This window comes from Felis catus, chromosome X (genome assembly GCF_018350175.1).
Source record: "Felis catus isolate Fca126 chromosome X, F.catus_Fca126_mat1.0, whole genome shotgun sequence".
Lineage (NCBI taxonomy): Eukaryota > Metazoa > Chordata > Mammalia > Carnivora > Felidae > Felis > Felis catus.
The window spans coordinates 123611454-123633926 of NC_058386.1; the positions used below are offsets into that span (position 1 = coordinate 123611454).

At 40.2% G+C, this 22473-nt stretch overlaps 1 protein-coding gene and 1 non-coding gene across 6 annotated transcripts in view; one reads left to right on the top strand and one right to left on the bottom strand.

The window, feature by feature from the left end:
- Positions 1-232: 232 nt before the first annotated feature.
- The window catches only part of PASD1 (PAS domain containing repressor 1), a 118053-nt gene continuing 95812 nt past the window's right edge, over positions 233-22473 (top strand). For 3 of the 5 annotated variants that reach the window (XM_045050875.1, XM_019824436.3, XM_006944088.5), the window contains exons 1-4: positions 233-501; positions 4538-4622; positions 8515-8661; positions 21962-22028. The gene's annotated coding sequence lies outside the window, so the exon portion shown is untranslated. Of the gene's footprint in view, positions 502-4537; positions 4623-8514; positions 8662-10673; positions 10910-21961; positions 22029-22473 lie in introns of all 5 variants that reach the window. The other 2 variants (XM_045050873.1, XM_045050874.1) reach the window with 2 other exon arrangements.
- On the bottom strand, positions 22307-22411 carry LOC111558825. The gene has a single exon (XR_002739960.1). It is a non-coding gene; the product is annotated as a U6 spliceosomal RNA (small nuclear RNA).

Consider the following 22473-nt stretch of genomic DNA (forward strand, 5'->3'; position numbering starts at 1 on the left):
ACTTTTGCATTTTGGTAGTTAATTAAATCATGCAGTTAAACTATGCATGATAATTGGGCATGAAAGAACAAAATGCAAATAGAAAAAACTTAGAAAAAATAGACCTCATGAAGAATATATTTTCTAGCCACATAAGAGGAGGAATCTATTGAGTAGTCATCTGAAGGGCCTTTTTAATGGAACTAGTTTTGCAGTTAAGGTGAGAGATTTGTTGAGAACTCTTTACCCCTATGGTACATACCCTGGCATTCTCTAGGAATTCCTGGAGGTCACAGGGCAGATTTGGGGCTGAATACTCATATGTTTTTCTCTGGCTGCCAAAACCTCCCCCTTTCTGCTTCAAATTAGAGCAGTCTCTGGGAAGTGACTTGTCATCTCTTCTAATACCCCCTTTCCTCATCTAGCTATAGGTGCCAGGCACTGGAGATATAGTAGCAAACAAAACAAAGTCCCTACCTTCATGGAACTGACCTAGAGGGAGGAGACAGAACAAATACACAAGTAAGTGCATGCAGTTGTAGATGATGATAAGTCCTATTACAATAAGATATACAGAATGGAATAGACTGAGACTTGAAACCTACTTTAGTGATTGTCAGGAAAGACCTCTTTAAGGAGGTGATGTTTGATTAAAGAACTGAAGGAAGGGAGGTAGTGAGTTTTGCAGGTGTTTTGGGGGAAGAAATTTCTAAATGTAAAAAGCAAAGGGTAAAGCCCCCAGAATGAAAACATACTTGATTCAGTGACCAGAAAGAATACTAGTGTGGTCAGAGCAGAGAGGGTGAAGGGGAGAGAGAGTAGGATGAGTCCAAAAGGGCAGCATGGAGCAGATCATGGAGGGTCTTGTAGGCTACAGTAAGAACTTATTTTGAATTTTACCCTGAAATTACTGGAAAGTCAAGGGAGAGTTTTGAACTATAAAAACAAATAACCAAATTAATTTTTTATGGGGCCAGACACCTAGCCTCACCCAACTACAAGGGAAGTTTGGTTCCAAAGTTTTGGTGACAGGGAAAAAGCATGTTTAACATGTCTTATCCTTTGGATTAGTTATAACTGCTCTGCTATGGCATAACAAATTACTCCAAAACTTAATGGCTTAACACATGTATTATCTCACAGTTTTCATGGATCAGGTGTTCTGGCATGGCTTAGATGCATTCTCTGCTATAGATTCCCTACCAAGACTATCTCAATCAAGGTGTTAGCTGGGGCTACAGTCTAATATAAAGGCTCAACTGAGGAAAGATCCTCTTCCAAGATCAGTCACATGGTAGGGACCAAAATTCCATTCCTTCCAGATTGTTTGAGTGAAGCCTGAGTTCCTCATAACCTGTTGACTAGATGCATCTCTTGGTTACTTGCCATCTCACAACATGGTAGTAAGTGCAATGGCGAGAGATAGTACCAATGAGAAAGAGAAAAAGAGAGAGAGAGAGAAAAGAGCTAGCAAGATGAAATTCACAAATCACAGGTTTTTAAAAAAAGTTTTTAATGTCTACTTATTTTTGAGAGAGAGACAGAGACAGAGACAGACACAGAGCATGAGTGCGGGAGGAGCAGAGAGGGAGAGACAGAATCCTAAGCAGGCTCCAGGCTCTGAGCTGTCAGCACAGAGCTCCAGGCAGGGCTGGATCCCACAAACCAGGAGATCATGACCTGAGCCAAAGTTGGACACTTAACTGTTGAATGAGCAACCCAGGTGCCCCAAGTCACAGTCTTTTGTAATCTAATCATGTGTCATCTCATAACTTCTGCCATATTCTATTGGATATAAGGAAGTTCCTAGGCCCATCCCATACTCAAAGGGGAGAAGATTACAGGAAATCATGAATACCAGGAAGTGAGGAGCATCGAAAGTCATGTCAGAAGTTGTCTACCACTTCCTCTACCTGCAAGAGGCTCTGATTGGCCTACAGGATCTGCAGGGTGGTTCAGACCAAGGTCAAACCCAGGCCCAGCATGTGAATGGGAGCAAGTCAAAGGAGAAGATAATATGCTCAAAAGATCTACAACATCCAGGAAGATTAGCAGCCAGAGAAAAGGAGGCAGATACCCCTGGCAGAAGATTGAGTTAATCACCCTCTTCTGGGCACATTCTTATCATAAGTCCATACAAAGCCCTGCTTATAGTTTTATTTATTTATCTATTTCATGTATTCATGCATCCATTCATTCTTTCCTTTTTTAAATAACAGATTTATCATTAATATAATTCACATACCACAAGCTCACCCGTTTAAAGCACATAATTCAATGGTTTTAATATACTCACAGAGTTGCATAACCATCACTATAATCTACGTTTAGAACATTTTCATCACTCAAAAAAGAAATTCCATACCCATTATCAACCAGGTACCATCTCCCCCTACCTGTAGCACTAAATAATCATTAATTTACTTTCTTTCTCTGTGGCTTTGCCTCTTCTAGATATTCGTATAAATAGAATCATACAGTATTTGTCCTTTTGTGTCTGGCTTATTTCACTTAGCATAATGTTGTCAAAGTTCATTCAGGTTGTAGCATGAATCAGTACTTTATTTTTATGGCTAAATAATATTACATTGTATGGATATACAATAACTTTGTTTATTCATCAGCTGATGAGCATTTAGATTGTTTCCACCTTTTTAGCTATTATGAATAATGCTGCTATGAACATGTGTATAAGTTAAAATTTTATAGGTATGTGTATGAATACACATGTACATACACAAATACCTACATACAAACATATATACAAAAGCAAAATAGCCAGGTCACTGTGTAGACTTAATTTAACTGAGTAGTGCTGGACTGTTCTCCAAATGGCTGGCCCCGTCTATGCTACCACAGCAAAGCATGAAGATTCCTGTAATACCTCAGTTCTGTCAACACTTGGTAATCTATAGCTTCCTAATTTTTCCAGGCCAACAGGTGTAAGCTTATATCACATAGATGTTTTAATTTGCATTAATTAATGACTTAGAGCATTTCATATGCTTGCTTTTTGGGTTTCATTTTTAATAAATGTTTTGTTCATTTATCCTTTGCCCATTTTTCTTTTAGGCTTTGTATCTTTTTTGTGATACTTTTAAAATATTAATTTTTGTTGGCTTTAGATATTGTACTTTTTTCTCCCATCTCACCATCTGTCTTTAATTTTATCGATGGTGCCTTTCATTAAACAGAAATCTTTAATTTGAATGTAATCAAATGTATTAATTTTCACTTGACATCTTTAGGTTTAGAGAAAACAAAGATTTTCTTCTATAAGAAATTCTTCCCTACTCCAAGATAAAAAAACATTTTTGTAATTTCCTTTTTGATGTTATTATTGTTTCCTTTCATAATGATTCCTGAAACCATTGGGAATCCACCTCCATACAGATTGTTAGATGGGAACCTAGTTTGATTTTTCTTCCATAATGAGACAATTTTTCCAGCACCAGCCACCAAATCATTTATCCTTTCCTATAATCTGTGGCATCACTTTTTATCATATTTTGTGATCCCATATATACCCAAGACTCCCTCTGAACTCTATTTTGTTCCATGGTCTACTTAACTTTTTTTTATGGCCTACTTAAATTTAATAGTATCTCTAGTGCAAATTTAGCTTGACTTTGTATGCATTCACCTTGGTCATTTTCTTCAGTGCTAGGAAAGTAATAACTCTCCTCAAACAAAAAAGAAAAAGCCAAGCTTGCAAGAAAAATCTGAGAAGGGGCTCACCTGTTGGATTTGGTATAGGTAGCACCTTTTGGTGATAATTAGCTACACCATGAAGAGCATTGACTTCAGTGTTCCATTAAGTGACAAGGGCTCATTGCAAGTTGAAAGCTCAGTTTGGTTTCCAACAGTCTCCTTACTTTTCTTCATTCTATTTTTTAAAGTTTATTTATTTTTGAGAGAGAGAGAGAGAGAGTGAGCAGAGGAAGGGCACAGAGAGAGGAAGAGAGAGAATCCCAAGCAGGCCCCACACTGTCAGCACAGAGCCTGATGTGGGGCTTGAACTCACAAACCATAAGATCATGACCTGAGCTGAAATCAAGAGTCGGATGCTCAACAAAGTGAGCCACCCAGGAGCCCACTTTTCTTCATTCTAAAAAGTTTGTGGCAATTCCTTGTCCCATGAGACAGCCAGGAACTTATGCCATAAATTGCTGTAAATCAAGAACTTTGATGAACTTGTAATGAATCCAATAGGCAGCAGACTTTCTCAAATAGCTTAATTAAATGATGCTTATTGTTAATTTACCCTAGTATCCTGTTAGCTATCCACAGAGATTTCTATTATCCAATATCAGTAGTGAAAATGAGGTACAAATTACTCAAAAGACATGGGGTTGGAATATATAATTACCTCCAGGTTGTATTCAAATACAGTATTAACATTTATTCATAATGTAATTATTTCTTATATCCTCTAGTTAGCCACTGACCAGTTAGCCATTATGGCTAGTTATCAACTGTGTTTTATAGTGATTTTTCTGTCACGTTTAAAATAATCATAAGGATGTACACATATTTTACTCAAATATTTGCTCTCCAGCCATGAAGCCCATCCTTGGTTTGAGCTAACTGTGGCATGTGATTGTGTGCAACCACGGTACAAGGAGCTGTTTGTGGCCAAGCAGGTTGGTACATTGCCTTTGCATGGTTTCTCATAATTATCAATTTCCTCTCCTTCCTCTCCCTTTCATTTCTGACATAGACACGAGCTCTCACACCTAGATTCTTCTTTTCTTACATCAAATTTTTAATTGATATATAATTTACATATCTCAAAAATTTGCCCTTTAGAAGAGTACAATTCAGTGGTTTAACAGTGTATTCACCAGATTGTACAAACATCACACAACCTGGAATTATGTAATTCCAGAACATTTCATCACCCCCCCCCAAAAGAAACCCTATCCCCTTTAGTAGGCATTGCCCCCATTCTCCCTCCCTCCACTTCCTGGAACCACTAATCTGCTTTCTGAATCTCTGGATTTGCCTATTCTGGATATTTCATTCTAAATGGAATCTTTTTTATTATGGTTAAACACATGTAACATAAAGCTTTCTATCTTAACCATTTTAAAGTATACAGTTCAATAATATTAAGTACATTCACATTGCTGTGCAACAAATCTCCAGAATTCTTTTCATCTTGCAAAACTGAAATTCTGTCCCCATAGAGGATGACTTTCTTTTTAAAATTTTTTTAATGTTTATTTATTTTTGACGGGGTGGTGGGGAAGGGCAGAGAGAGAGGGAGACAGAGAATCTGAAACATGCCCCATGCTCTGAGCTGTCAGCACAGAGCCCAATGAAGGGCTCAAAGTCAGGAACAGTGAAACCATGACCTGAGCTGAAGTCGACGTCTAACCGACTGAGCCACCCAGGCACCCCTAGATGATGACTTTCCATTTCCTCTTTCCTCTAGCTCCTGGCATTCTATTCTACTTTCTGTCTCTATGAATCTGGCAACTCTAGATACTCATATAGGTGGAATCATACAGCATATGTCTCTTAGTGACCAGATTATTGCATTTAGCATAATGTTTTCAAGCTTCATCCCTACTGTATCATCAGTCAATACTCCACTCATTTTTATGGCTGAGTAATATTCCACGGCATGGATAGACTATATTTTGTTTATCCAGCCACCATTTAATTGACAGTTGGGTTATTTCCACTTTTTGGCTATTATGAAGAATGCTATATAAGAATTCCTGTATAATTTTTGATGTGGACATATATTTTCAATTCTTCTGGGGACACACCTAGGAGTGAAATTGCTGAGTCCTGTGGTAATTCTATGTTTAACCTTTAAGGAACTGCCAGACTGTTTTCCAATGTGGCTGTACTACTCTGCCTTCTCACCAGCAGTGTATGAGGGTTCCAATTCCTTCACATCCTCAACACTAATTATCTGTCATTTTGATAGCCATATTAGTGAGTTTCAGCAAGAATTCCCAACGTACTGCCTACCCTCATCATTTCTTGTCTGACCTGAGGCAGAGGGAGCCAGATAAGAGGGGACTATAGCTATTCCTAGGGTATACTGAGAAGAAGGCCAGTGATTGGATTGATTTTGAAAAAAAAAGGACTATTTGTTTTCTATATTTTTTAACCCAAATTCATTCTGAACCTTCAGTTTTGGGTTGATCAAAATAATCAGGTGACTAGACTGCTTGAATAAACAATGTATGGTGGGCTGGGTGGAGCCAGCTCACCCCGAGTTTGAATCCTGGTTCTGTCTCTCTGGACTAGTTATTTCACTTTTCTGGGTCTGTTTGTCTCTTCTGTAAAATGAGGTACAATCACAATCAGATGAAATGTATGTAAAAGAATCTACACACTTCTAGTGCAGAATAGGTACACAGTAAATCTTCATTTATTTGTTCTTTGATTCTTAGGAACCTGTTTTTGAAATCAATTTTTACTAAAACATCCTTTGATTTCAGCCCTTGGGCATTCCTTGTTGAAGTATGCTGGCTTTTCATGACAGATATCATAGACAAAGTGAACACTCAGGTGGCTTTTCTGGGAAGGTCATTTGATTGATTTTTTTAAAGGAAGGATATTAAAGCCCTACACATTTCAGTGTTTTTGAAGCTTCATAGTCTGAGACAAGCTGCGTACCTTAAGTTATTACTGTTGTCATGGCAAGTAGTGTTTGCTTTCCATAGCAACTGAAGCTACAGATAATTATACAAATGCTGGGAAAAAAATGGCCAGAGAACAAAACCGTGTCTTGCTCATAGTCTTTGGGTAAAGATGTTTTCTAGTATAAAAGCAACTTAAGGTTCTGTGCTGTGGGGGCCAAGGGTAGGCTGCCCAAAATGTACTACAACAGTATACTGATTATTTTGAATTGGAGCTACTTGTGAAGCAACTGGTGCGAAGACACTCACACACTCCTCTGTCCCCCTGAAAGCAGGAAACACATTTCTCATATGAAAAATACCGTCCCTGTACTAGGAAGTAAGAAGACATCTTTACCAGACATAGGGACTTTTTGTGGGTGCAAAATACATGTGGGCATGATACGGTGGGTACAGCCAGGCTTTCTCACCTGGGCACAACTGATCTCTTGCTCTAAGATTCTAGACAATCCTTCCCAAAGGAAGGATTCCTTCCCAAGGAAGCCACTGGGCTTCATTGTCCTTAATTAGAAAATGAGGGGCTTGGGCCAAACCATCGATAAGGATCCACTTGGCTATGCCAGCATCACTAAGGCAAAACCCTCAGCAAGTTCCATGTTGCTACCCTACTCCCATCCTTGTGAGAGACCCTTAGGGGTTCGCTCACAGTCTGTAGGTTGGAGAGCATAGGTAATTTCAGTGTTCCAAACTTACTCCTGCTAAGTTGAGAATAGAAGCATAAAGGAATAGGCATTTAGGCCCTCTGGGAATGTATTTTAACAATTGATTTTTCTTTTTAGTTAATTATCTCCCAGAAAAAAAAATTATCTTTTTTTCTGGGTTTCAATGCCAGACCATGTCTCTTCCACAGTTTGTTACATTAAAATTTTTAGTAAAAGCTATACCAAGGTTCTAATTGTTGTGCAGTGAGGAGAGAAGAGCAGCCATTACGATCAGGGGCGGGTATTAGAGGCCTTGAGAATGGGAGCAGGTTTTCCTCAACAGCCAATAAGTGCTTGTGGCATGGAGCAGACAGCATTCCCACTGCGGGAATGGTGTGGCATGAACTTTTTTAGAGATCATGTTGGCTGCTGGGTGGAGAACAGTTTGGAGGGGACAAGACTGAGAGTGGGAAGGACTCGAGTGAGGAGTGCAGGCCAGGACTGATGGGGATGTGGACTAAAAGGGTGGAACCTTCCAGAATTCACTGGTTGTTTTTTTTTTTTTTTTTTTTTTTTTTTTAGTAGGCTTCACGTCCAGCACAGAGACCAATGTGAGGCTTGAACTCACAACACTCAGATCAAGATCTGAGCTGAGATCAAGAGTCAGTCGCTTAACTGACTGAGCCACTCAGGTGCCCCTCACTGATTTTTTTTTTTTTAATTCAAGACGGATTAAAATAGCACTGCTTAAATTCCCTTCATGTATTTATCATTGAATTTTCCCACAAGTAAAACAGATCATACCTCATTAAAGTATACCACAATATATTAGTATCATACCAGGAAAAATGGGGGACTTTTAATGGAAACTGAAATCACACATTGATCCATGTATTCCAGATGTAGTGAAATATTACATTTTTGCAAAATGGTATCTGACTGAACCAGGGATGAACAAAGGTGTGGGTGTTCTTATAAACCAGGAGTGGCTTGATGTCGATTTTGTGCGAGTGTGTTCTCTTTTCCCTCAAGAGATGTAAAAATGGGATACTTATCTCCTTTGAGTATGAAGCAAACAACCAGCAGTTTGATGCCCACATAGAGATAAAACCTTACATCATTTGTTTTTTTGTTTTGTTTTGTTTTTGTCGTCCAAGGAATTCCTTTGGAAATTTCCATGGAATTTTGGGGGCTTGCTGTAGAGACTACTCATGGCTGTCCTTTCTTTGCAGAGGAATGCCTAGTCTCTGATACTGGTAGGTCCCCTGTGAGAAAAACCAGAGGTAAAGAAAAACAAGAAGAAGCTCAGGTAGAAGTCTCCCAAATCCTGCATGCTGTGTTCCGAAGGGATGGACACCTGGAAGCCCTGCCCACCTTTGGTGAGTATTTAATTGTTCTTCCTGATGGTAATTATAGCCCCACTGACCAGGGCCTTCTTCTTGCCTGGCTCTGTGCTGGGCAAGTTGCATGCATCATCCCATCAAATCCTCCCTCCTATATGAGCAGGTACTATTTATTACTGGTCCCATTGGTGAGAGGACACGGTGGCTTCAGAGAAGTTAATTACAGTCTCCAAGACTAGCCAGGATTTATACTTAAGCCCAAACTCTTCCTGCTTTGCTCTGCTGCTGCTAATCTTTCTGCTTTTGGGGGCGAGTCATGGTTGTTTCTGAGGAAGATTGGTTGATCATTATTAGGATTAATGCTTTTAATAATCCCTCTGTTTTGAATGTTGTCTTTGACAACTCAATACTAATTGTATAATCAAAGTTAATTAATGCTGATGATATGCTCTACAAATGACAAGTAATACATACCTACATGCTGTCCTTACCCCCTTGCATATAATCTGGCACTAAAAGAATTGATTTGTTTTAGGATGAGAAGAACATGACAGTCGGAAGATGGGACTTGGCTCTTCTGCCCCTGATGCAACATTGTGCTTTAGGATTTAGGGAATTGTTATGTAAATACCTACCTTACTAAACAACTTTCTGTTTTACCATTTCCTGGTTATTTCAGATGTCTTGCCAAGGTGAAGCTTTTAAGCTTCATAATTAGAGTTTGTGGTGCCTGAAGGCTGTACTGTAGCTACAAATCCAAATGGTCTATTTAAAATGCACTTTGGGAAGACTCATGATGTTTTAAAATGAGTCCCTCTTGAAAATGAGTTTAGGAGCTTCTTTCTAAACTCCGTAAAAGTTTAGGATTTTAACTTTTTTTTTTTAATGGAAGTATAGTGGACACCCGATGCTATGTTAGTTTCAGGGGTACTAGAATTTTAACTTTAATTTTATAGTGGGGAAAGAATATATCCAAAGACTCCCCTCATAGTGATGCACTGCCCCAGCATTTATTGAGATATGATTGACAAATTTAAAAAAGACATATTTGAAGTGTACAACATGCTGTTTTGATATATTTTTACATCATACATATACATATATTTTATGCAATGATTGAGTAGTCAGTTTAGAAATCCAAAACGTTGCATTGGAGAGGGAAAGTTCTGGAGCCCTTTCGGTGGCATGTCCTTCTTGTTTTGAGGGACAAAGTTTGTCACTATTATGAAAAAAAAGTTTAATATTAATGATGTGACATTAATATTTACTTTGTTCATCCCATACTGTATGCTGGATTAGAACTAAAGTTGGTTTTTAATCTTTCAACTAATTGAAGGTCTTTTTAACTTGTCATAAAATTGGCCAGCTTGAGAAAACAACATGTCATGTTAAATCTCCTTTCTCAATTCTGTGATGGGTGGCTGAGGGAAGTGGTGGAATTGCCTTCTCTGAGAATCTTTAAAACAGACTTGAGAAGTCCAATTGCATGGCGCAGGGCAACCCTGCAAAGCCCTGGTGGATGTCTCTGTGGGAAAGGCTGGCCAGGAGGGCAGACTGGGAAGTATGAAAGAAAGCTGTCTTGCAGTTGGGATCATTGTCATGCTTAAAAAGATGACAAGTCAAGGAGAACGCCTACAGTTGTCCTCCCTTTCACCTCTGGGGCTCCAAGCATCACTGAAGCTGCCCCTGTTGAGTGGCATTGACCCGGCAGGACTTCATGCTCAGCTTGATACTCAACTTGCTCCTCAACCATGGATTAAATTTTGGTTCCCCTCAGGCTATAAGGGCCCTTTTGATTAGCAGGAGATCTGAGCTTCTTTAGCTCCACTATGGAGCCCAGATTGGACCCAAAAGACCCCCATCTCTGGGCTCCACAGACCTCAGCAGGTGCTGCTCGCCAGTGCCCTATGCTGAAGCGGAACCTTGGCGGTCGGAAGCCAGGAGCCGAGCGGAAGGAGCTTCCTGCATCCCAGTTCCGGAGGCGTTGTACGGAACCCCAATAGCTTAGGTCAAGGCGGAAATGCACCTTGCCCCTTTTTCCCCGCTAGGTACTCTGGGAGCATAGCCGGTTTAGGTGTTTCATCATCTGAGGAATCTGAGGCTGCTCTTCGTTGACCAACCCTCACGGCTTTCTGTGAGGACTGGAGGCCAAGGAGGAGCTTCCAGGCTCTCATCTGGCCCCTGCCAGCTCCTCCGCACCCCTGGGCCCCGGGCACTGGCTCCTCAAAGTGGACGCCTCTGAGAGGGAAGAAGGTGAACGCAGGCTGGTGAGGGCTTCTGTGAGGTAACAGGCCTTGGGTGGGCCGCTGCCATTTTCTTATCACCGCGGGCTTGCTGCCATTTTCTTATCACCTCAGGCTCACTGCCATTTTCTCATCACTGCAGGCTCGCTGTCATTTTCTCATCACCGCGGGTTCAGAAAGCTGTCTTCTAGAACACCCTGGGAGGGATGCCTGGTTGGGAGGATGGTTGGGTGCACAGGTGGTTTGCTGGTGTTTTGAGGCCTCCATAGGGATACCATCGCAGGTAGCGCTGCAGGAGGCACTCTTTGACTCTTCTTTGGAAAATTCTAGAAAGTTCCCAGTATCAGCCTAAACCTCAGAAACAGATTTGTGAGGAAAGTGAGCAAGTAACAAAGCCAGAGGCTGTCCAAGGCACATTAGCACAATTGAGGGGAGAAGGAAAGCAAGAGATTTACCTGGCTTTAGTAGGCTGAGCAGCTGATGAACTGTGACACTGCAGACTTTTCCAAGTTTGAAGGCCATGTTGCAATAGTGGATTTTTAAAGGATCCACTTGAGGTATCATTTGGTTTTGTGTTTAAAAGATAAGGAGTTTGCATTAGGACTCATATCTGAGCCCATCCAGACTGAGCATAGAACTCTCAGCTACTCCAGAAAATCCATCTTTTAAGATGGAGTAATGCCAACGTAAAAGCTGAACCCCCTGTATGAATCTAAAAAGCTGTAGTATGTATAACTGAAGCCTAGATAAATATAAACAAATGCCCCTACAGCAATAAGTAAATAGGACCCCCCAAAGTAAATAAAGTAAACAGGAACAAATTAAAGTGAACAACTCAGGTTGAGGAGAAGCTTTTATGGTTGGCAGAACAACATGTGTTAAAATAGTTTTATTGTGTTTAAATTGATGTTTCTGAAACTGTTCTTTCTTTGACAAATATAGCCAAATTGGGTGTGAGAGGGAAGGGAACTCTGGCAGTTTTGAATAATTTTTCTATCAATAAAAGGAAGAATAGCATGTTCTGCATTGCATTAGGGGTGGAGGCTGCTGTAGCTTTTAAGTCTCCTATGAATTAAGGAAATGGAATTTTTATTTAATAACCAACCAGATGAACTAAGTGTATTGCTAGAGAAACTCAATGAATTATTTTATCAGTGATCCCAAATTTTACTTTGTGACCGACACTTACCACCTTCATTCTATAAAGTCAAATTTTGCTTGTAAATAGTGACACCGTTTATAACTCTGAAAGTACAGCTACCATGAAGCCATGTGATAGGGGTTTGAAAGTAGAAATATCCAAAAGAAAAAAGTGGCCATGAGATGTGATCAATTCTTAAATCAATTCTTTATATCAAATTCTAAAACATGAATGTGTAAATACCGTTGCACGTGGGAAGCACAGTTAACGCACCAAGTGACTCAGAGGTTTTGAGCAAACTAGAAGCTAGTATTTTTAAGATTTCAAGGAATTTTGCTCTTTCCCAGGTGGAAACAAAACGTGAAAGATAAGAGAATAGATAGCTGTAAATCTGGCAAGGCCAGGAGAAAGAAATGAGGAAAAAAAGGACAGGGCAAGGTCTGTATGGTCCCTGCTGTTCCTCTGGGGGTATAGTTGTCAGTAGATTACTGTTTTCTCTGACCCCACACATGAAAAAGGAATCTTAAAGCAAGAATAATGTTAATTATACTAATTAAGGGAATTTTGAATTATTATTTTTTAACTTATTTTTTTAAAGAAATGAGGATCAATTTTTTATATAGTGACTAACCCCTCAGAGAAGTATGTTTTTTCCTTTTCTAATTTAAAATGGCAGATGAGGAGCCCTGGAGTTCTCATTACTTGATACTGGGAAAACAGTGTGAGCAAGCAGGCCAGTGAATCATCCATGGCTCTGGCTTGGTTGGCTGAGGTCATTACATTTGTAATGGATTAAAATGCAGATAGCTCTTTATTTATATAGCTCAGTGGCTTGAAGTGTGGTTTGCTGTGACAGGGGACCTTGGGTGACAGGTGAGGCCATTACAGATGGTGGTGTTTGCAGGGAGGAATACTTGGGTTTTCTCATGTTGGCTGGTTATTTTACTACTAAATGGTTCTCTTTTGGGTCCTTACCTTGTGAATGTTGTTATTTATATCAGCAAAATATATTTTTAAGCAGTTCTGAGAAAGGTTTTCATGTATGGTGTATCTCCATAGGTAAATAAAATAGTACGGTAATAAATTTCTCCTTGTTCTTCATAATGGAATGAACTCCTGTTTTGATCCTATGTATTCTCTCCTATTTTGAGGTTAGTTGCTTGACTCTGAATATCAGGGCAGAGGGTGATTCTCAGGCTGAAAGCCCATCCCAGGCGATGACAGAACTTCTTAACAGAGTCCTTCTCTTACCCAGAGCTGCACCTGTATAAGGGAGAAAATGTAATTTCTGGAGGAATCATAAATTCCTCCTGTTTTATAAAATTAAGCATTTAATTCTGCAGTCAAATAGGTAGCCAATTTATTTTACTCACTCCAAAAGGTATTCACAATGATCACATTCAGAAACAAATACTGCCAACTGAAGTGCTTGCTCTAAAAAATAAAATAGTCCAGTTGTGTCTGAAGTACATAGCTTTGTTTTGCTTATTTCTCTGTATGTTCCAAAAGAAAGGGGAGCATTGAGGTGTGACTACACCAAGGCATTGAAAGGTGATTTTTTCCATTAAACTCCAGGGAATAGCTGGAAAGCATTTGACTCATGACTTTGAATGGCCAGATTGGAGAAGTTTGGGCTTAGTGATGAGAAGGCCTGGATACCCCTGCCCCAACATCAGTCAGTCATTGCATAGAGAAATCTATGCCTCTGAGTATGAGGAGCATGGCCTGACACTTTTGGGGAGGGGAGAGAATTGAACCCTTCTATCTGCCAGGAGCAGGTATAGGATCTCCTCCCCCTCCCCCAACCAAACCAGGACCATTGTGTGCAAATTGGTTTTCAAATCAATTCACAGGTACCCAGATTCTTGAATGATTAGAATGAATTGGACAAAAAAATGCTCCTACTCCTCTTAAATTAACTGAAAGCTGTTTAGGTTAATGTAATTATGTTGTGGGGAAAGCACTTGGTTAATGGTGGTAAAACAAAAAAAAATTGTGATAAAAGTACAGCTTAACTCTTCTGGTTTTAGCCTCAATTAAAATGTCATTCAACACGCTCACATTCTTGGAACTGGGAACTGGTGAAAAGCTGATGGAGTAAGACACAGGTACTGCTTTCAGAGATCCCATAGGCTAGTGGGGAGATTATATCACAAAGTGCTTGTATTATGCTTGAATATGTGACAGCATCCTTGGAACAAGAGAGGAGGGAGTGACTGACTTCCCCTGGGGGGCCAATTGGACCTTAGCACATCTTTCTCAAAGAAGAGGATTTAGATTAGGCTTTGAAGGATGAATTCCATATCCTTAGAAAGAGAAGCAGAGGGAAGGGCATAGATGAACAAAATCAAGGAGGACTGAAGAAGCATGGTATTTTCCAAAGCAGGAGGTGGCCAAGTGAGGGTGGTTGTCCTGAAGCCATAGAAGGAGGGTTGGGGAACCACAATCAGGTGGGTCAGTTTGAAGAGTTGTCTTTCATTTCTTGGACAGTAGGGAACAGTGACAGGATTTTAACAAAGAGTATGATTCTAGATACTGTGGGGTGACCTGATCAGGTGGAGGCTGATGGTGCAGGTGGCAAAAGAATTCACTCAAGGCAGAACAAAGGAGATAGCAGTTTAGTGAATACAGTGCAAGGGGGCAGCCGACAGGACAGCAAAGGAGAGATTATGTACCAGGAGGCAGTGGTGGGGGTCGTAGTGAAGGTGGGGAGGTGAGGAGGTATGAGAAAATGGAGTTTTCCTTTTTTGGTACTTGTGCCTGGTTGTAAGTAGCCCATTAGTCAGCTAGGGCTTATGGGTATTTTGAGGTGGATCACCTGATGGGCCTGTTTGCATTCAGCCTAGTGGTCACCGAGGGCCCTTTTACCTTACTCCAGTTTCCATTGTTCAAGCCTGTTGCCTAAAAGTGACCTTTACAGATAGTACATCTGATTCAGAGATAGACCATCGGGACTTTCTGTGATGGATTGGATTTGGGTGAGGGTTATGCAGAGCAGGCTGCTAAGAATGACTACACAGCTTTCTGTCTTATATGACTAGTTCCACTTACTGAGATGGGGAGTGCTGAAGCACGAGCAGTTTGGGCAAATTTAGAACCTGAGTGTGAGGTATTATTGGTGGAACATCTAGGAAGCAAGCATCCAGGGTCAGAGCTCAAGGGAACCGTCTGGGCTGGAAATAAAGACCCAGAGTCATGGAGGTTTCCCTTTGGCAGAGGCTTCTGTGGACTATTGGCACCTCTTTATGGCTCTGGTGTGGGGAAATTGAGGCATGCCTTCCCACTCCAGCCATAAAAAGCTGCTCTGTCCCCTGTCATGCCCATGTAACTTATGCTGGATCTGAATATTGATAAGAGCAAGCTATGTGTGACAAAGGTTCCCACTGGGTTTTCAAGGTGATGATCCCAGAACATCAGTCCCTTGAAAGACAAGAGTTAAATAGTTCTCAGGTTTTTTTAAATAGGGTATGTAAACTGCCTTTGAAGTAGGCCTCCCAGTTCACACTCTGCAGAGAAACTACCTTTTCCCTTTGTCCTTTATCAAGAGTGTAAGATCTCTATAAGGCTTTTCCCAAACACTGCATCAACATTAAATTGACTTACAAATGTTGTTTATGAGGAATAGAATATTGTTCTTATTATTTGATGCGCATTTGTGGAGTATGTGTCCTGACTTGAGTTTAGCTAATGTCACACTAGGGAAGGATGCTTTGGAGGTTGATGAGTTTTTCTTCTGATTCTATTTCTCACAATTAAGCACACTGTTTAAGTAACAGGTTGTTCTTTGATTATAGAGTGTTCATGGCCACTAATAAATGTACCTCTGGGTACATAATAAGTTGTACCTCTGGGAGGACAGGGAGCTAAGGGTCAGCCTTTTATATGCTAATACTTGAGATAAAAGCACACTAGATATTACTCAAATCAAACTAATATTTAGCTTTGGAAATTAAAGCATAAATTCATGAATTTTATTAGTATTCTCTCTGCATTGATATTTAACCATAATACATGTATGCACACAGTCTTCCAAGATTTTTTCTTTTTTGACCATGTTCATTTTACTTGCTGCAGTATTTCTTGAATTCATGAACGCTATTGCTTTTCAGGAGAAAGCCATCCAAGAGGTATTGTACTCTCAGTGTATCTTTATGCTACTTGTATCCTTGTTTAAGTGAACTTTAACTTTCAAGGTTAAGGCGAACCTTATCATTTGGAGCACTCACCAAATACATGGGTGTGCAGTGCAACTTCGACTTTTCATGGAACTTGCCCTCCTTTATGGTATCTGATCTTCCTGAAAGGACCTTATGGGGTCAGGAATTCAGAGCTTAGCACCATTTCACAGGTGATCAGAGAGGCCATATGACTTGCTTAAGGTCACATGGCTAGCACAGAACCGGGACTAGGTCCTAAGCATTCTGACTTCAAAAATACCATTGATTTCCACTAGTTTTGCAACCTCCCCTAGTCAAGTCATTGGATTAATAATTTTTAAAGTGTGAATTAAAGCAAGTATTTTTTTTTTAGCTTGCTAGCCTCTAACTTAAGGTATCCCATTTAGGAGAATGAACTTGTAAGTCAGCTGTTTCCTCATAGGAAGCAATAAGTGTCTCCCTTAATATAGGTGAAAAGTTGTGGAAGCTTCACTGTCCTCCTCAGGATGTGTCAAACCTACTTTGAAACATTCATGCGTACTCTGCAGATAAGACTTCATAAAGGCTGCTTACTGTTTGCCTTTTCTAGTATGAGCTCCATTTGCATTGATCTCAAGAAACCTAGGTGTGAGCTGTGCTGTATGGTGTGGACCACACAGTGCTTGGAAATGAGAAAGCTTATTTATTTATTTTTTTATTTATTTTAAATATATGAAATTTATTGTCAAATTGGTTTCCATACAACACCCAGTGCTCATCCCAAAAGATGCCCTCTTCAATACCCATCACCCACCCTCCCCTCCCTCCCACCCCTCCCCACAGCCCTCAGTTTGTTCTCAGGAAATGAGAAAGCTTTAAAGTAACAGGCAGGACTTTGGGAAATTGAGACGTTTGCACTAAACGGTTACACTTTGAGGTGAAATTCACAAACAAAGTCAATCAATGTGAAAAATCTGGAAATTCAGTGAAAGCTGTTTCATCTTTCTCTATATTCCATAACAAACAAGTTGGAATCTTTGGTAGGAAGTTCCAACATATGTGATCACAGAAAGCATTTGAAGTATATCAAACAGATAGGCTTTTGTAGTTTTCAGTAAGGGCATTTGCAGAGCCTCACTTTAATGTGGCTGTGTCTTAACCATCAGCATTAAGAAAAGGAACTGGGCGGGAGTGGGAGCTGGGAGTGAGGTTTGCAGGAGGGGCCTTTGGCATTGGTGAAGCCAAGAGTCAGCAACAATTAGGGATATCATTTAAGTGAGTAGGTCTGCAATCTTTCATTCGGGAAATGGAGGGTTTCTTTGGCCCCTCTTCTAATTTGAGAACCATGTGGCTAACAAATTGGGAAACTTTTTACCAAAATGGTGTGTGTGTGTGTGTGTGTATAATATACATATTTACATATGTATATTATATATACTTTATATATTTATATAAGTATATATTTGATCATTCATGTGATATTGGCACATAATTCATATATTGATCTTAAATTATTTTTGTTGCATGTGGGTTTTCATTCATGGAAATGGCCCCCTTAAAAAATTATTCAACAGATTCTTGGAGACAACTTCCCTATTTTTTTTGATAAGGCAGTCTAAGGTCTATGCAAGAGTGGAATAAGGTTGAGGAGAACTGGAGGTTAGGTTGGGAAATACCTTAAGATAAGGGGGTTAAAATAAGTTAGGAGAAACCATCTAACTTCTAAAGGGCTTGTTCCTTAGTTGGAAAATAGGGATCAGTTAGACTTGCCTTGGGAAAAAACTGTATTTACAGAGTTCTCACAGTTACATAAAAAAGATTGGGAAGAAATCATACAAAATGGCAATATTTGTCCCGGGGTGGTAGAATTGTGTTTGCATAGTTTGTTCCATTTTGTAAATTTAACACTCTTAAAAATAAGAGAAATAAACTGAATTTCTTTTTAAAAAGGAAATCTCAGAAGGAACAAGAAGGCTGGCTCTTTCTCAGCATTCTAATGGGAAGTGATGATGGTGTTCTACAAAGCTAGCGAAGGGGCTACATGTGACGAAAGGTTTTGGATGTCTTTTGGAAGGATTGTAGGGAAGGACTTTGCTGGTGCTTCTGGATCCCATAGCTCCTTTCTGATGTGAAGGTGGCCTGGGGAACTTTGTCTTGAGTGGTGAACACCCAGCATGCAGCCAGGAGCACTAGCAGTGGGCACTCGGTTACAGAGCACCTTTTGGGTCTGGGGCTAACAATTGTCCTGCCTCTTATTCGGTAAGCTGTGGGGCTTGTGGGCTGCCAGCTGCCTTGGCTTTACCAAAAGGAGGCGGTTCATTCGTTCTTTTACTGTGGATTGTCAGCTGAATAAAGCAGCCTACCACAGCCTCTGGAACAAAAGCTCTCCATTAGGATTACACTGCCAGGTTGGAGAATGGCCTTTTCAACACTGTATAGCCTCACATAGGGCCTGTGCTCAGCTAACCACCTTTATGCAAATCCATTTTCTTTGTCCAAAGCCCCCCCCCCCCTCCCCCTCCGTGACAGAGACCAGCTAAGCCTTTCTGGGCAGATAGGCTTTGTGCAGGGCTGGGTGGGAGATCTCCCAGGTTAGGTGCTCCTAGGAAAAAAAGCTAATTGAAATGGTTTTGTAAATGCCATTGCTAATACATTGACCACTGGCAAAAACTTCTTATGATTAAGATACTGACAAAGAACAAATTATTCCTCAAGTGGAACAGATTAAAGTGGCATAGAGTTTGGCAGTGCTGAAATTGTTGTTCTTTGACGTTATGCAAAATATATTATGTCTTTATCTCTTGTTTCTAGTTCTCTTTATTCCTTTTCTGATCCTGGCCTTCCTTGTTTTTGTCTGGAGTAAAGAAGCTACTGCTTACTCCCTCCATCTTTCTAGTTGAATATTTTTGAGATTTTATCTTCTCCTTAAATCACTTCCTTAGGGCACTCCAATGATTAGTCAGATTTTAAATATCTCTCCGGACATGTCTTGTAGAATTGTGGACTCTCCCAAGCTGGAAGAGATCTCTAAGTCATCTGTCCAAATATCTCTCATGTCTGTGTGGTCAAATTGATCATTCTTGTCAAAAAGAGGTGGGCTTTCTTGCATGTTTAATTGATGCCTAAACCTGCAAGAGAACCTGGTGAATTTTCTCTCTAGACTCTTCTCTAACCCAGTTTCCCTCTAGTAAAAGACAACTCTGACCTTGTGACCTTCAACCACTCCAACCTGCACTGCCCCCAGGTCCATTATGATAGATAGTATCACATTTTCCTCTTAGCTTACCTTTGTCCCTTCTCTTATTAGTCTGCCTCTGCTAAAGTATGTCTGAAATCCACCCTTTTGCAACTTTCTTCTCTTCCTTCCACAACTGCCTTCTAAACTCCAGCCTTTCCTCAGTCTGCCTGCTTGAGTCCCCTGCATCATGTCACTTAGAGTTGATTTGATCTTGGTAGTCACTTTCTCAGAAATTTGCAGTAGTGTCCAGCTATCTTACAAATTAAATAAAAATGTTAATGTCTTCAGGTAGACAACCCAGCCTGTCTGACCACATTGATTTTCCCGTTTGATTCTTAGACTCTTCAACATTCCAACTACTTAATTTTTAGAGAATTCTTTTGACAGTTATGTAGCTCTTCTTTGAAATAGTAATAATTGTGATTTTCTGTATTTCTTTTAGCTTTAAGGGCTGATAACAGCAACAGCAGCAGTAGCAGTGACACTAACTGGCACAGTGCCTTGCCCATAGTGGATAACTATTTGGGACCTGAACAACTGAGCAAATAAATGGAAGCACTGGAAATCACTGTAGACACCCTGATTTGCCCAGAAACTAGAGGTGTAGGACTCAGATTCCTGAAAACACAATTCTTGCTCCCTTGGTAGCTTCCTATGTAGTCAAGTAGAATGGACCTTACCAAATATGGACTAAGAATGGCCTAAAATATTCCAATATAATCTGTAATACTTTCATGTTCTTGTCTCAAGTTTGGTATTTCTGTAATTTTATGTATGTTAATCTTCCAGTTTAGAAAGTTCTGCTATGAAGTGTTCTAGTATCATATTCTTTGTTTTCTTTCACCAGTTGGCTGTTTTATCTTATTTTTATTAGAGAGAGAGAGAGAGAGAGAGAGAGAGAGAGAGAATCCCAAGCAGATCCCAAGCAGGTTCCATGAGTGTGGAGCCTGCCATGGGGCTCTATCCCATGACCCTGAGATCATGATCTGAGCTGAAATCAAGAGTTAGACTCTCAACTGACTGAACCACCTAGGCGCCCCACCTATCAGATTCTTAATTAAAGGATTCACTAAGACCTCTTTCAATGGTTCACTTAAAATATACTTTTATGTAAAGAGAGGGCTCCACATATGAAGTCATCTCTCCTACTTTCTTTCCTACATATTTTTCTATATCCTTAGTCATTCTTTTCTTGAACTCTAGGGTCTCTGGAGAAAGAGCAAGCTCTTGCCACAATCCTCACCCAGCTGAATGTGATTTATTATTCACAGTTTTACAGGCTAGGTTCATACAGCCATGAGTTGTTGAGAGGAACTAATCCTGTTCCCCCATGGAGGGGAGAGACTGGCAACACATGACTTTCATACAGTGCCAACTAGGGCAGGTGCCATCAGGGGTACTGGAGAGAGGATCAGAAAATCACTCTTGGAGAAGGTGCTTTGGGGAATGTGTCTTTGAAAGATAGATGCGGCTTCAATCAGTGAAGACACAGGAAAGGGCATTCCAGGAAGGGAGACTGTCGTTGAGCAAAGGGTGGGTGTCAGGCAATGAAGAGCGTGTGTCTGGGTAGTGGCAAGTACTTCCTGGCACTCAGAAGATGTAAACAGTGGTGTGGCTCATGGTTCCTTCAGTGCATGCTTTTAGCACTTCTACTCTGTGCCAGATGCTGGGTACAGGGAGGAGTGAGACCAGATTCTAGCCTTGTGCTCATACTCCAGTGTTGGGGGGGACCAACAAGAGCTCAAATAGCAATTAGGCACCCTAGAAAGTGGCCAGTGCCCTGAGAGAGTAGTGGACAGTGAACTCCTTGGGGCTCATGGAGGAGGAATCTGAGAAGAACATGCATAAGAGAGCATTCTACATGATTCTGGGAAAATGATATCTTTTTGGATCCAAACTTATATATCCAGATATCCAGATGCCTTCAAGTCTCATAAAGGCTGTGGAGTATGTTTGCCAAACATCAGAAACAGATTTCTATTTTGGGAACATACTGTTTGGCTGCAGCGTTGGTACTGCCAAAGTGGTGCAAGGATTGTGTGTCCCTCAGAGAAGGTGGGAATACTGCTTGCTTAACATGAAGCAAGTCCATAACACCAGTTAGAAGAAATCCTTGAACATCAACACTTCATTATCTATGAACCAAGTTAAGAATTACATGTAATTTTTTTAAATTGTACACGAAGGAGAGTTTGCATAGAAACAAATCTTAATATCACCTCTAGAGGTCATATCAGGGTCACTGGACGAGATAGCATCAGAAAGCTCAGTCCCTTTGGTCAAGCAGGCTGCCATGGTGATTGAAGAGGGCTGGAATTAGGAGGAAGGAAATTTGACTTTATGTGGAAGCTAGAAACAGTTTAAGAACCTTCTTGAGTGAGGAACAATCCTACTTTCTCCACCCCAAAGCATTGTTATGAGAATCATAACACTGTATGGAAAAGTCAATTCTAATCTGGAAAGTCTTGGTAGTTGAAAAGGGCTCTCTGTATTTTAAATGTGCAGTTACATAATAATTGACTTCCCTTGTGTTGCTAGAAGGACTATTTTTGATCTAGAAACATTTCTTTCTTTGCAGGTCATCTGGATAGACCATCCACTGTCCATAAACAACATCCATCAGTTTCTTCACTTCTTGTTCTTGGGTAAGAAAACAGTTTTTATCTTTTAGACTTTTCTTTTTAGACTTACCTTTTATATTTTACAGTGCACTTGTAATCCAGTGGAAGTAAGAGTCCTCTGTGCTTTGAAACTGATCGGCAAGTCATAAGTGATTGGGAAAAATCTAAGTAATGAGTTGCATTTTTAAATAATAATAACACCTGAATTAATCAATAATTCATACAATCAAGACATGCTCAGTCAGGATTAAAGCACAGGTCAAGATGTAACATCATGTAATCACAGTGGATGCTTTTTTTGTTTTCATATGGAACGCTTCACGAATTTTCATGTCACCCTTGTGCAGGGGACATGCTAATCTCTGTAATTGTTCCAGTTTTAGTATATGTGTTGCTGAAGTAAGCGCCACAGTCCAATTCTTAACACTAGTGAACTGAATGCATGTGAAATTGGATAGCACACACAAAA